The sequence below is a fragment of the Chiloscyllium plagiosum genome, unplaced genomic scaffold (genome assembly GCF_037043375.1).
Source record: "Chiloscyllium plagiosum isolate Xiang-an unplaced genomic scaffold, Cpla_swu_hap1 HiC_scaffold_3, whole genome shotgun sequence".
In the NCBI taxonomy this organism is placed as follows: domain Eukaryota; kingdom Metazoa; phylum Chordata; class Chondrichthyes; order Orectolobiformes; family Hemiscylliidae; genus Chiloscyllium; species Chiloscyllium plagiosum.
The window spans coordinates 87,999,826-88,015,993 of record NW_028270141.1 but is presented as its reverse complement, the minus strand read 5'-3'; the positions used below and the strand labels follow the sequence as shown (position 1 = coordinate 88,015,993).

The window sequence follows — 16,168 nt, the reverse complement described above, 5'->3', positions numbered from 1 at the left end:
TCAGCACAGCTGTAATGCTATCCCTTATCAAAAATGCCGCTCCCCCTCCTCTCTTGCCTCGCTTTCTATCCTTCCTGTAGAATTTGTATCCTGGAACATTAAACTGCCAGTCCTGCCCATCCCTGAGCCATGTTTGTGTAATTGCAATGATATCCCAGTCCCATGTTCCTAACAATGCCCTGAGTTCATCTGCCTTTCCTGTTAGGCCCCTTGCATTGAAATAAATCTAGTTTAATTTATTAGTCCTACCTTGTCCCTGCCTGCCCTGACTGTTTGACTCGCTTCTGTTCTCAACTGTACCAGTCTCAGATTGATCTCTTGCCTCGCTATCTCCCCGGGTCCAAGCAGCTCTAGCAAATTTCCCTGCCGGTATATTAGTCCCCTTCTAATTTAGGTGCAATCTGTCCTTCTTGCACAGGTCACTTCTACCCCAAAAGAGATTCCAATGATCCAAAAATGTAAATACTTCTCCCGTACACCAGCTCCTCAGCCATGCATTCATCTGCTCTCTCCTCCTTTTCCTGCCCCCACTAGCTTGTAGCATTGGGAGTAATCCAGATATTACTACTCTTGAGGACCTCCTTTTTAAATTCCTGCCTAACTTTCTGTAATCTCCCTTCAGAATCTCAACCTTTTCCCTTCCTATGTCATTGGTTCCAATGTGGACAATGACCTCTTGCTGGCCCCTCTCCCCTGTGAGAACTTTCTGCACCCTCTCTGAGGCATCCTTGATCCTGACACCGGGGAAGCAACACAATATTCTGCTTTTTCGCTGCTGGCCACAGAAACGTCTGTCTGTACCATGGACTAGAGAATCCCCTAACACAATTGATCTCTTGGAAGCCGATGTACCCCTCGTTACATTAGAGCCAGTCTCAATACCAGAAAACTCTGAAGTTGTGAAACTTGATATGGATTTCATGAGAAATTAGATGTTTTTACTTTGTTTGCATTGAGTTTCTTTGGAACATTGTAGCATGCCAAGGATGGAAATGTTGGCGTGGGAGCAAGGTTTTTTTTGAAATGGCAAGCAACTGAAAGTGCAGTGTCATTTGTATGGTCCAAGTGGAAGTGTTGCACAAAATGGTCACCAGGTTTGTGTTTAGTCTTGCCAATGTAAAGGAGACTGCATTGTGAGCAGTAAATACCATAGACAAGATTGAAAGAAATACATGCAAAATGCTGCTTCATTTGGGAGGTGTATTTGGGGTCATCATGATGAGATGGGAGGAGTTCAATGGGCAGCGTTACACCTTCTGTGATTGCAAGGGAAGGTGCCATTGGGGAATGAGGAAGAGTTAGGAGTGATGGAAGAGTGGACCAGGATGTCATGGGATTGTACCTGTGGGATGTTGACAGTGGAGTGGAGGGAGAGATATATTTGTTTATAGTATCCTGCTGGACATGGCAGATATGGCAGAAGATGATACTTTGAATGTGGAGATAGGTGGGTTGTAAAGTGATGGCAAGGGGAACCCTATCATTGTTCTGAAGAAGGAGCTGAATGGCAGATAGCAGAAGTGCAAGAGATGAGTCAGACATAGTGTGACACTTGCCAACCATGGTAGAGGGGAATCTTCAATTGAGGATAAAGGAGGACATATCAGAGGCACTCCATTGTAAGATGGCATCAGATGTGATGAAGAAGAAGAAAATGGGAAAGTGGGAATGGAATCCTTGGAGTAAGGAGGAGGAATTTTTGTCAATATGACTGTATAGATCAGAGGGTTTGTCAGGGATATTGGTGGACAGCCAATGCCAGGAATGAAAACAGTGAAGTCCAGCAAGGGAAGGGGAAATCAGAGATGAACCAGGTGAAGGTGAGAAATGGATGGAAATCAAATGTGATAATTTTTTTCCAATTCTGGACTCAAGCAGCAAGCAGCACCAATGACATCATCAATCTCTTAATGAAGGAGTTATGGCTAGGGACATGTGTAGGACTGAAACAATGAATGTTCCACATACCCATTTAGAAACAGGTACAATTGTGACCCATCTGCATATCCATGACTTGGAAAAAGTGAGACAAGTTAAAGGGAAAGTGGCTCAAAGTGACAATAAACTCATGTAGACTAAGGAAAATAATGGTGGATGGGGGTTGTACAGACTTCTTTTCAAAAAAGCAGAGCCTTCATCCATTCTGATGGGGGATGCATATCTGATGAGTTTACACATCCATGGTGAAGAGGAGGAATGGGGGCAGAAAATTGGAAATTGTGATATTGATATAAAACGTACATCATAATACAATTTATCTGTGATTGTTCTGTTATTTAATCCCTTTTATTTGCATCCATGTATCTTTATGCTTGATGATTCTCTCTATTTGCAATCTGTTATGTTGATCCATTGTAATGTTTGAGTTTCCAAGATTTTCATCGATTTGAGTTTACTTAATTTCCAAGATATAGATGCAGCAATGCCATCTTCCCTGCAACTGTGAAACCAGGTACAGCTTGTCTTTATGTAACTCATTTCATGAACAAAATAGTTTACAGAGAAATAGTAAGAGGAATGGAATGCCCATGAGATGGTGTTAAATTTAGATGTGTGATTGAAGACTTTGACAAGAAGATGTCTGAGAACTTTTCTTCTAGAGAAGTAAAGAGAGGTTAGAGGCAAAATAATTAGGGTGCAGACTGTGTTCAGTGGGATATTTGTTCTCTACTTGACATTCATTCATTTAAGCAGCTTGACAGTTCTCCAATACATAATGATCCCAATCCTCTACTATTATGAGAAGTTTTGTAGTGCCATACCAATTGATTGCTATTTCCCCTTTTTTGAACTGTTTCTGAATATGTAGATCCAGTGAATGGAGATTTGGAGAAGGACGAAGCAAAGAATTCCGTTGCTTGCTCCATGCCTCCCAAGTAGCAGCACAGAGATTTATATTCTGGTTGGGTCAGACAATGCATTGGCATTGTGCTCTATATATATATATGGAAAGGAATGATCTCTGCAAACAAGACCAAGCATCCAAGCTATCTATTCCTATTGCAGCTTAATAAAAGCAATTTCTATCATCAGTTCCCAACTCCACCCAGCAACCTGAACATTTTTCATCCCTGTACCATAAACTTCTTTATCAACCTTAAGTAGACACAGTACAAACTGTCTTAATCCTCACAGTAGCAATAACAGCTTTCATCAGCTATACAGAAGCTATTGAAAGAGTGCCTCATAAGACTAGTAATATAATTTTAAAAAGCTCTATAGTTTAACCCATGGGTAACAAAACAGTATAAATGCTATTATGTTTACCATTTAAAAAGTAACATGTTAATTTTCCAGAATTGGCTGCTGTGATGTTTCATAGCAAGTTGTGAACCTGAAATGTCAGAATGGTATGCATATTATTTCCTCAATTTGGGGACCTATAGTATAAGATGAAAAGACAAATGGGACTAATACTGAGGATTGAAATGCAGGTATTGTTTGAGGTATGTATAAGATCTGGATCTCAGGTGAAACATCTTTCTGAGCAGCTCTGGCTGCAAGTTTGTATCTTCACCCTCCTGATTTAACTTCTTACTTTTATTTGGGTCTTATTTGTCAGGTGAGGGAAGGATCTCAAAGTGTATTCCTACTTTACTAGAAATATTGTGCAAGATGCACTACACAGCTGTATGCACAGAAGACTTACTACACTTTATAAATGTATATCCATTGATTTTCGTTCTGGTTCTCCTTCTGGTTGGATCTTCATCTGATACTCTAAAATGGTGAAAAAATTGGGATGGTAGATTAGTAAAGCAAGAAGGCATAATTCCATTATAAAAAAGACTGGAGGCCCCATGATACTTTTCTGATGGTGATCTTGATTCGTTATATATTGATACAATGACTGCCTCTCCACCATATGCAAATAAGTGGGACTCACTCACCTGGTTCCATTCTTACCTACCTAACCATAATTAGAGAATCATCTGCAAAGGATCTTCACTTGAGATTCTCCTGTATTGCATCCACATGCTACCCCCAGGCAACATAATCAGAAAACATTGCATCAGTTTTCAAGTATACTCTAGTGAAACATAGCTCTAACTCACTATTGTATGAGTTCTCCACTGTCCGAACTAATCAGATTACTTGTCTGAATTCAAGTACCAAATGAGCAGAAATTTCCTCCAATGAAATATTGTAATGACCAAATCAATTGTCTTCCATCGCTATGACAAACTTTATTCCTTCCCACTCACTCCAGCACTTTCACTGACGATTGTCTGGGGTTGAATCAGACTGTTCCAAACCTTGGTGTCCTAACTGACCCAAGGATGACTTTCCAACATTTAGCATCCCATCATGAGGAGTGCCCATTTTCACGTTGATAACAATGCTCAATTTCATCTCTGCCCCTGCTCATCTATTGCTGAAATCATCAATCCTTTGTTAGCCCAGTCTTAGATATTCCAATCCATTCCTGGTTGGTCTCCAGTGTTCTACCATCTGTAAACATGATGTCATCTAAAACTCTATTGGCAATACCTTTACTTGCTCCCTGTCTTATTCACTTATCATCCTGTGCTCACTGGTCTCTACTTGCTGCAGCTTAAATAATGATTTGATTTTAAAATTCCCACAACCATGATTTCAAATTCGTCCATGGCATTGACTTTCTCTATCTCTGTAATTTCCAGTCCCACAACCCTGAGATAACTGTAGTCCAATAATTCTGTCCTCCTGAATATTGCTGATTTAGATTGTTCTACCATTGATGTCTGTGTCTTCAAACGCCAATGCTCTGGGCACTGGAATTTCTTCCATCAACCTCTTTGCTTCTCAACTTCACTATCCTTTTAAGATATTTTTGAAAAAACATACAGATCAAGCAAGTTTGCAGTCATATGCATTGATTTTTCTGATGGAGCATGGTACCAAATATTACTTTAAACATTTTTGTAATATGTGTTTTTTATATCTATCTTAGAATAGATTGCGCACCTTGCTGGCAGAACCAACATTTGTTGACAATTTGAACCACCATTGAAAAATTTGGTGCTGTACTACAATTTGCTTTAGATATCTATAAATAATTTGGATTCAAAGTACAAAATAAGTTGTTAATTCAGCAATTGGTATTAAATTAGGAAGGTTAATACATTCTAACAGAGCAGATAAGGAATTACAGAAGGACCTTCTCTAGAAAGTCTTCTGCATTGGAGAGAAAAAAATTACTTTAAAAATACTATTAAACTAAGAGAGAGAAAATTTGAAAGTGATCTGTATCTGAGAATAAATACAAACTGTCTACATTCAGTCATTGTGGAACAGCAAATTAAAACAAAAAGAATGCCATGTTCTTGGTAGAATTTAAGTTTGAGATCATGATGCTGAAGCTGTCTGATGTTCTAACTAGGTGTGGCTTAAATAGTGTATTCAGTCCTGGTCACCAAGGCGCAAGAGAAATATCCAATTCCTGGAAATTGGTTATGAAGTACATGTCAGGAGTTTGATGACTGAATTATCAGAAAAGGTTGTTAAGATTGAACTACTAAGTTCATGTAAATTACCATTATACTGCAAAGTTCCTTTAATTTCTGGATTTTCAGCAAACTAGTAGATTGAAAAAATAGAAAATAATTAGTATTTGCCTGCTGCAAATAGTAATGTTCTGAAAATATGTGCTGAATTTTTAAAAATTATCCAATGATTTAATGCTTTTAAGAATGTTGTCTTAACATGAGTCCTAAAAAAAAGGAAAGATTGTTCTCATTACTCTAAAATGTAATTTTAGAAGCAAAGGTAAACTTAATGTCTGCATGCAGTGGCATGAAGTGAAATGAGTTGGAGAATTTGGGCTACAGTTTTCAGACTTGAACCATTTAAATATATTTCTCCAATGACAGTGTGGAACCTCTAAATTTCCTCTTAATTTTACTTACATGTTATAATTTATCAAGACACAATCAATTTATTAAAACAATGGTATTGGGAGATTTCAAATACTTTGTTTCTCCACAGCCAAGCATTTTTACATCAGTTTGTAAACAACAAGTAATAGTGATTTCTGCTAATATGAATTCTGTTTAAAATTTTCATTATTTAGAGAAAATAATCATGAAAATTATTTTCTTGCCTCTTAATCTCTGCTTTTTCTTCCTCGTCTCCTGAAAGCATTCATTAACTCAATTTTCATTTGATATTCCCATTTTAGTGGGAATACTGACAGAGTCTGATTAACTCCGGTTGCTTTCTACTTTCTCAGCCCTGCTTCAGCATAATTTGGGGTCTGTACTCTGATTTTTGTTTGGTCGATACAGCTCTGTTACACACTACCTTAACCAGCTATGAAATTTTGGTAATATGTTGGTAACAGTTCTATGTGATGATTTGAAAGCCATTATAATCAAATCAGCAAATGTAAAAGCCAACTTTTGTCTTATTTTTGTAGTTTTTTTTGGCTAATATTTATCAATTTTTGACCCTTCGCAGTTAGATGTATTCGGTTACTTCAGTATGGCTAGAGTCTTGGCAGTTTCTTTTAAATAACATGCAAGACAAAAGTTTACCAGATAACCACACACAAACCATCGTGTGGGTACCGTGAATAAGAAAATGTTTTCTTGACATCAAACATACCCCGCACTGAACACTGTAACATTTTCCACTGTAAAGGTCACTGAGGAGAATAAACTCGCCCACTTTAGGATCTCTACAGTACCCAAATCCCGAGGTTGAAATTTATGGATTTAAAAAAGAGTTTTACTATTATACTGCTACTCAAACCTGGCACAAACTCAAGACAAACACTTCCACTGCTGAGGTAAAAATATGATAAACGAAACGATATCTTTTGTCAAAACGTGTCTTTAATCGTTTATCACGAACGAATTGTTGATTTCACCAGCCGAAACTTAATTTTATCAGAAAACTTACTTTCATATTCGATGCACATCAGACAGAATTGTGCAGTCGATGATTTGCTTACACGCCAAGTATTATGATCAAATTGGCTTTTTGCAACGAATTGGTTAAAACTAATACCGAATTATAGTGACAAGTCTATGTAAGGGGTTTTTGAAACAGTGTCTTAACGCAACCCATTGTCTATCCCTGACTGCGCAAGGTGCGACTGAAAGTTGTGTGACTGTGAAACGTTCAGATTGTATTTGCAAATGGTGATGTGAAGAATGCATTAAAGTATATAGTTTCCAAATAATAAATGAAGCAGTGGATTAACAGCACAAAGTGCATTTATATTTTTGTAAGCACTTTATGTCAAACAGAGTTGAACATAACACGGGAAATACCGGGGGGGGGCGGGGGATTAAGCATGTGGGAGATTTTTGTCTGCAGGTTGTCGTAGCACTTTCACGCTGCGAGAGTGAGTGCCTGAACAGAATGAATACCATCGTATTCATGGGCTGGGTGGGGTGTGTGTGGTGGAGGGAGAAGGAGACTATCAATCACTCAAAGGGAAACTAGCACGAGACACAGGCATCGCGCGGACTGACACGGCGCGCGCCCTCTTCTCCCCCTCCTCCCACTCCTCGCGGGTGCACGTGCGCGAGTGAGAAGCAGGAACCACCGCACATGCGCTCAGCGGCCAGCGAGTGATGGAATCCCAACGAAGCGGAGCGGAATGCACGCATGCGTAACAGGTCTCAAAACCTTTCGGAATCGGAGGGGCGTGCACGCAGAGCGCGCGATGGAGCGTGGGGGCTGTGGGTTTTGCTGGTGATGGAAGGGAATGAGAATGGGCGGGAGAGCGCGTCGGCGGCGGTGAACGCGCGCACGATCGGGAGCAGAAGTTGTATACTCGACATTCCCCTGGAGCGTTCCCGGGGTTTGCAGCGGCGGCGCGTGCGTCACACACACACACACACACAGCGTCAGCAGCAGCTGAATGTCAACAAGAAATGAAACCAAGTGAGAGTGAGTGAGAGAGGGAGGAGGAGGAGTGGCGGCGCTGCACGGCGCAGGGTGGGGGGCTCGCTTCGTGCTCTCTCTTTCTCACTCTCTGTGTACACTTCAAGATTGCAAGCTCTTCACCTCCACGTTGTGGAGAAAGAGAGGCAACTAACCTATTGGAAAACATAACTCAAACACGCCGCTCGCTCACTCTTTCTCCCCACCCCACACACATTCAAAACAAGCCAGCAGCCGCGCCGATTCAGCTCAGCTCCGCTCCCTCCGCCGGTCCCCATGCTCGTTTTGGAAAGCGCTTGGCGCACAGGATCATGAGGTATTTGTTTTGAACTTGGAGCTGGCTTGAACATAGTCGAAAGTTAACCGGTAAGGAGAATGCAATCTGTTTATTTTTTAAAGGTGGTTGGGAGGGATGATTGTGGGGAGAGGGGAGTGTTCGTGACCTCTGTGATACAAGTGGCTGTGCTGATGTGATTTGTTGCAGAAAGAGAGGAGGCAAATCAGCCGCACTGACTAGCATGGTTGCTGCTTGTTGGTTCGAGCTGTCACGATGCGGACATGCTGAGTAAAATTGGAGCCCAGTCCGAGCCGAGGCCTTGACCGAGCTCTAAATGGCAGCAGCAAAAGGCATTAAAAGCCTTGGCATCTTGCTCCAGATTCTGCCAATACAATGGCATTCTGCATCGATCTGTACATGTTTTGTCTTCAGAGGTTTGTTTGTTGCAAAATCACATCTCAAAACATCGTGTTGTGAACGTGCAAGCATTTTGCACGATTATGCATTCAAAATGTTTGGAAATGCCAACAACTAGCAAATGTTGGCAGTTTCTTTGTGCAATTTTGAAATAATATCGAGTATGTTTTTATGTTCTTTACTATCGGTGTTTGCATAATACACCAAACAAGCCTGAAATACAGTGTTTGTGACAATGTATTGTTTGTGTATATAAACAGCAAATGTGTTCGGAAGCCTTAACTCAATGATGACCATGTTTACACGAGAACGATTGTTTACCTCTGTAACTGATTTTATTTGTTCCTTTTAACAGTGGCGTTGAGTAAAGATCGCGATTGCTAAGTCGATTCAGTTTATAGAATTAGGAGAGTGACCATATCTGGAAAACGATAGCCCAAAGAAATTACGCGGTGTCCAATTTTGTCAATGAAAATATATGTTGCTGAGTGCGCGACCGAGATCATTTCAGAGCGCTCTGGCTAGCAGCTTGCATACTTTCGTTGCAACTTGAACCATCTTAAAAATGCCTGGGTTTTTGCAAATGCTGTACGAGCTCTGGCTTATTCTGATAATAGCATACCTTGAACAATATTATGTCTATTTGTTTCCTGCATTTGCTGATTAACAGTGACGATGGCAAAATCTAAGCATTTAAAAATGTATATATACACAACCGGAATTTTTTCGGGAATATCCTGCCAGGACTCTTAAATCATAATTAGAACTTCTAATGGTTTACCACAATTTTCCATGCACTCAGTGTAGTTGTTGAATGAAATACGCTATTCTGACAAAAGAACTCGCTGTATGCTTGTTTATGCGCCGTTGTGGAGCTAGAGACACATTGACAAGAATAGAGACGTGTAAATGACCTGGTGCTGTCATCTTGCCGCTATCAACCTAGATTTGACATGACGCTGGAGGATACAATTTTGAAACTGTATGACTCTAAATAAATAAAAATTCTCTATGAGGAAGGGCGTTTTTCTGTGTACTTTATGTAATTAGGAGGTGGTGGAAAAGTATCACTTTGGGCAATATTTCGAGTCTGGATTGTTTACAGTCAAAGCTTCTGGCTTCCTCCATGGTCTTGGCTGAGGTCCCAGTGTTGTAGAATAGGTCCAATACAGCCATATCTCCAAACTAGCCCCTATTCAAGAAAACTCAAACAAGGTTTTGACATTGCTTAAAATGTAGACCGAGGCAATATACTAGACAACTGAAATACAGTATTTAGGCAGAAGATACGAAAATAAACTTTAGAATTCACCGCGTCAAGCCGACTGGAATAGGTAATGTCTAAATTCATACAGCTATTATTGAGCCAAGTTGAGACACAGAAAGGGCAAGGCTATGTCAATGAATGGAAATGCTCGGTTAGGTGATCTAAAGCTTAAGATTAACAGCAACTTGCTCTTCACATTTCCCCTTTTTTGGCGGAGATGTTCAGAATTAGACAACTGGAATAGAATATACTGCATATTAATTTTCTGGTTCAACTAAGAATATTTGTGAACCTCGCTTTTTTTGAAATCATAAAATAATGGTGCCAAATATAATCCCATAACTGCATTAGCTTTACCTGCATTTTATATGACCAACATCTTTTGCACAAAAGCAGTAGATGGAAATGTTGCATTTTTATTTATACGTTAAGATTACAAAACTTATTTCTGGGAAAAGATTAGTTCTGGGATGATCATAAATGGCTTTTAATATAAAACATGCCCAGTATATGTTTTAAAGCGAACAGCATTCTAAAAAAATTGATAACAGCAGTTCCAATATACAGGTAGGCTAATGTGTGAAGAAACATTGAGATTGTCAGAGATAACGTTTCTGGTAATTGGGCCCAACAATAAACCTGTCTTTCACTAAGCGACTTCACTTGCATATATAGAGGGTTCTGTTTTTATTTCAGAGAGGCAGCGTTTTGTAAAAGAAATCCTTATGCTACTGTCAATGTTTGGCAAACCAGGGCAATGTTATTCTCCACCTACCCATTCTACCCGAATAGACCTTACAACTGCAAAAATTTAAAAAATGTGCCCGAAGGTGCTTTGAAATAACGAGCTTCTGTAGATCGAAACTGAAACGTCTTATTTGATTTATCTATTTTATTTCAAAACGTGGCAGTGTGACAGGTACACTTCTGAAAAGTTATATATTTAACTCGAAATGTAAGCAGTTATGGAATATAGGCCTCTAATATAATACGAATGACTGATTGTGTATTTTCAAAATACACAATATCGTCAACGGTCGTTTTTCGTTTCTACAAAGATTTGTGGACTAAGTTCATCATTTGTGTTTTATTGGATTCCTCTGAGCCATACATAGCATTTATAGGCATTGTGTATTACCTGTAAAATATTACTCAAGCATTGTCTTGGAAAAGAGAGCCTGAACGGACACTTGAAGAGACCTGCACTAAATAATTGCTTTGAAGGTAGTCACATAGAGGTGCACAACAAGGGTGGAGATAATCGCCTTTTGCACAGCTGAGTGTCGTATTGTTTACTAATCTGTGGTTTTAAAAGTAATCACTCAAAGCCGTGATAAAGAGCGAGCGGTTTGCTGCTTGCCAGTCGAGTTGTGTGTGTCAGTTATTTGTACGTTGTGTGGAGTAGCTCCCGCAGTTTGTCTACCTCTGTCTGTGCGTGCGGTGACCGCGCGTCAGCACTTTCAGGAGCCTTGCTGCTGACTCACCTGCGCACAGACCAGAACGTGACGCCTCTCCCCCCTCCCCCCCGGCCATTCCCAATGAATCATCGCAACCCACTCACCGGCCACGGGCCGCTTTGATTGACAGGCCGCTGTCGCCAGTTAGCAGCGACCACTGCCTTCTGAGTCTGGCTCAGTGGAACCAATAAGGTCCGCGAGGAACGGGTCGCTGTGCTGATTGGTGGGCTGGGTCAGCGGATGGAACGCGGTGTTGCAGTCATTGTTGGCAGCGTTCGGAGCGTATTGTTGAAGAAGCTGGGCGTTTGCAAACATCGAGCTGGCGATCGCCAACCCCCCCCCCCCCCCCCCCAATCACCCGTGATCGAAGGGCAGCGAGAGCCCATATGCCTGCCACCCGCGCAAACAATTCATCACCCGTAACTGTACAAGACCGAGGGCGGTCAGAGCTGATCGATGATTTCCGCCACTCAGTAACCAGCCGGTGACTCATCAGCATTGTTGTTACTGATAACATTGTGATGAAACGCTCGGTTGCATCCCCAGCACTTGGTGAGAGGTCGGAAAATATTACAGCACCTAAAAGCTTCTTGCCGACCAGATCTAATCTTTGTGAATTGCGCGTTCCACACGTCTGTGGGGGCAGCCTGATTTTGCAGGCATGTTTCATTAAAGTGAGAATGGCACTGTCTTTCATTTCTGTTTTTGTTTCAGGTATTATGTAATTAAGATTAGTGAAACATATTAAACGTGTTCAAAACGTATGAAAGTCTTGGGAATCGTTTTGGAAATAGTACCTGCTGATCCACTGAAGCCTGAAAAGACTTATTCAGCATCCAACGTAAACATGCTGTTACATATCTTCCATAGTGACTCACTGTCACAGTTATAATTCACACCAGCTGGGTGAAATGCAGGAAAGTGAATGAGCATAACAAAACATAAAATTAGAAAAGAGGGTTTAACCAACAACCTACATAATGCAAATCATGGCCTAATGATGGCACAATTAGTCAAAGTTCGCAAATTTATGTCCCACTGGGAAGACTACCACTCCAATGCATTACAATGTTAGACTAACAGAGACACTTGTCTTTGGGACAAAATGATAATCTGAGGCCTCTTGGGTGGGTGTAATACATCTAATGGCATTATTTTGAAGAGTTAGGGGACTTTTCTCCAGCATCCTTGTTAATATTTATCCTTCATCTCACATTACTAAAACATACAAAATCAAAGAGTATTAGAAATATTCAGCAGGTCTGGCAGTGTCCCTGTGGAGGATTAAGTTAATGTTTCAAGTTGAATGTGACTATTAGAACCTAGAACACATTTTAAACAAAGCATAACTTTTTCTTCACAGATTATACCATACCTGCTAAGTGTTTACAGCATATTTTTATTTGGAATTTCTAGCATATGCAGCTTTTATCACTAGAACTGATGTTTGAGAGGTACTTCGTATTAAGTTGGCTTCCTCATTTTTTACATTACTGTCATGACTACACATCAAGGTACTTTATTTGGCTATAAAGTATTTTGGGATGTCCTGAATTCTTAAAAGACTGCGCATATCAGTTCTTTTTTGTCCTTTCAGTTCAGTTCCTTGACTATTCTGACTATGTCCTCATTATTCTCTTTTCAATTTTGTTTCTGGTGGCAGAGCTTTCAGCAGTTTTATCTATGCACTCTCTTCTACCTTGTTGTTCTTCATCTTCAATGGCATTCTCAGAACTAATCTATTCATTCAAACATTTAGTCCTGCTTTTAACAACTTGATAATCACTCTGCTTCTATAGTGCCTTGTGATATAGCTTTGCAAACCATCATGGATTGGACTGTACTTGAGTCTCCAGGAATTAAAGATTAATTTATTGGGTATTGCTGCAAGTAATTTGGGGGGGAAATGCTGGGAATTAAAAATTGTGTGCACTTTGAATGTACATTTTATTAGCTTTAATGTGTTCAAAATGGAGAAATAAAGGGCCTTTGATTGGCGAGGCGGATGGAGGGAGGAGATCCTGTCTTCAGAATTACAAGTACACTTGTAATTTATGATGTTAAAATACTTTATGAACAGAAGTAGTCTTTTACATTGTATTACGGACTTTATGTTATGTTCATTTAATCCCTGATGGCAGATTATTTGTAAATGCTGTTTGATTTTCAAGATAAACAAGCCAAATACAAAGTCTTTCAGATAGTTGCTTTGCAGAGATGAAACACTCTCCCTCAGACACAGCCATATAGGTACTTTTTTGATTTATGAACTAAAACATTAGAGTTACGATTAAGGTATACAAACATGCTAACATTAGAATATAGGGTTTCAATCTTGGAATAAACAGACAGTGTTTGTCAATATGATCTCATAGACTTGCACAGCCATTTTAAGGAATTGGATTAATTATCTGATGGTATGTGCTCTCCAGGCAGTTAGAGTTTGGCAATAGACTTTTTGGCATGTGGTTTTTGAAACTACCAGTTTGTTATTTTTCAAAAAAGTTTGTAAAGCATTTAGAATTATTATTTTATCTCCCTATTAGAAGTCTTACTTATATTTCATGGCCTCACACACTTGTGATACTTCTCCTTAGCACTTTTTAAGAATAGTTGATACTCAACAAATTCTACCAGCCATGGTTGAACTTTTTTCAAATGATTGATTCCAAGTTTGGGTTGTACCTTTCCAGACTTCCAATTTCTCAATAGCTGGTACAGTGGTTAAGACAAACCAAAAAAGTTTAGTAACTTTTATGTGTAAATGTAAGGAATTATTCTTAGAATTTCCATAATTTACAAATTTAACCTCTTTTAGATCCATTAAAGATGAAAAGCAAACATCAGTGTTTTATGTTTTATTTTACTCTCTCAAAAGACATAACCCAAAATGTGTCCCAAATTACTCTATCCACCAAACAAAATCAGCGTACTGCTTTGACAATTCATTAACTCCTGCATTTATTTTAAGTCTGTACAGCAAACAATCCATCTAGCCTTAGGGATATGGGCCGGTGCTGGCAGGTGGGACTAGATTGGGTTGGGATATCTGGTCAGCTTGGATGGGTTGGATCGAAGGGTCTGTTTCCATGCTGTACATCTCTATGACTCTATAAAGAATCTTGCATCTGTAGTCTGTTAATTCTATAGCATTATAGTGCACAAAAAAATCAATTTGTGTGCTCCAGATACACCTCAGGAGGGCATATTGTGAAGTTTCACAAGCTCACTTAAGGTTTGCAGTTAGATTTTTGTAATGGTTGAACTTAAAGTGCTTTGGAAGCAGAGAAACAAAACTTTTACCCTTGTTCTTCTATCCTTATTAAATGAGGCAGTCTCAAACTTAGCATGAGAAAGGTAATTTACAGGTTTCACAATATATCTGATTTTTAATTTAGTGCTGGTAGAAGCACAAGCAAATGTAAATACACTCAAGGAAAAAGTGTAAAAACCATTTAAGCAGTATTCTCTGGAGGAGGCATAGATCTAGTGATATTATCTAGTGACTGTTAATCCAGAGACCCAGCTAGTGTTCTGGCGACCCAGGTTTGAATCCAGACATTGGCAGATGGTGGAATTTGAATTCAGTGAAAATCTGGAATTACGAGTCCAATGAAGACCATTAAACCATTGTTGCTTGTTGGAAAAACCCATCTGGTTCACTAATGCCCTTTAGGGTAGGAAATCTGCCATCCTTACTTGGTCTGGTCTACATGTGACTCCAGACCCACAGTGATGTGGTTGACTCTTAACTGCCCTCTGGGCAATTAGGGATGGACAATAAATGCTGGCCTAGCCAATGATGCCCTTATCCTGTCAATGAATGAATTTTAAAAATCCAGCTGTTCACTAATCCACTTAATCAGAGGTGCAGTTACATACCTATGAAACAGGTGGAACTTGAATTTGTGACTTTTGGAGTAGAATTAGGGATGCTTTCACTGCATCATCAGAGTATCCAAGCAGTCTTGTATATTTTCTAATCAGTCTTTATAGAGATGTTATTGTTTGCCTCTGGAGCAGATGGGACTTGAACCTAGGTCCCCTAACCAGAGATAGCGACATTACCACTGTGGCCCCAAGCACCATTGTTAACTCAGTGGAATATATTATTAACAGGAACTTGAAGGAGCACAAAAAAGACTTTGTCAATTATCCCCAATATTTATCAATGAACTAACAGACAGCAAAGTGTGTGTAAGGTGAGGGAATCATACATTCCCCACTAACAGCATCCAATTTACGGTATTTAAAATTATTTTACACAAACAACATGCTAAAAGTTTAATGTTGCGATCAAACTTTGTATAAGCTAAACAAAACAATCAATTGCTATGTTTTAAAATTGTAAAGTAATGAGCTTTATTCAAATAGCTGTCTTACCTCATGTTTATTTTCTGCTGATCTTCAAAATTTTTAAAAGTAAAGCGGTCAATTTTCATTAAATTTATGAATCTAAGACCAAATTTTTCTTAGCCACATGGATATAAATCAACACCACCAATTCATATTGCTTGGAGTTTGTGCCCCTAAGGTTTCTTTGATATATTAATGTGTCAAAAATGAACTTTTGAAATCAAAGGTAATATGTTTCAATTTTTAATATAAAAGTAAAAATTGCATTCTATAATCATAGATTAGTCATGTCCTTCTATTCACGTCAACAATCCCAAAGCCTTGTGTTTTTTTTAAATCACATACTATAAATGAAATTAGATAATAGCAAAATTATGTGGATACTGGAGATCTGAAGTCAAAAAGAAGGTGCTTGAGAAACTAAGCAACTCTGGCAGAATCTATGGTGAGAGAAAGATAGCTAACATATTGAATCCAATATAATCTCTTCAGAAAAAAAATCATTGTTCTCTTTAAATT

The 16,168-nt window shown here is 39.3% G+C and overlaps 1 protein-coding gene across 2 annotated transcripts in view; it reads left to right on the top strand.

Annotated features, from left to right (window-relative positions):
- The first annotated feature begins 7,557 nt into the window (after window positions 1-7,557).
- The window catches only part of bach2b (BACH transcriptional regulator 2b), a 281,310-nt gene continuing 272,699 nt past the window's right edge, over window positions 7,558-16,168 (top strand). Inside the window, exon 1 of one of the 2 annotated variants that reach the window (XM_087981461.1) lies at window positions 7,558-7,607. The gene's annotated coding sequence lies outside the window, so the exon portion shown is untranslated. Of the gene's footprint in view, window positions 7,608-7,671; window positions 8,242-16,168 lie in introns of those variants that run through there. The other variant, XM_043685186.2, reaches the window with a different exon arrangement.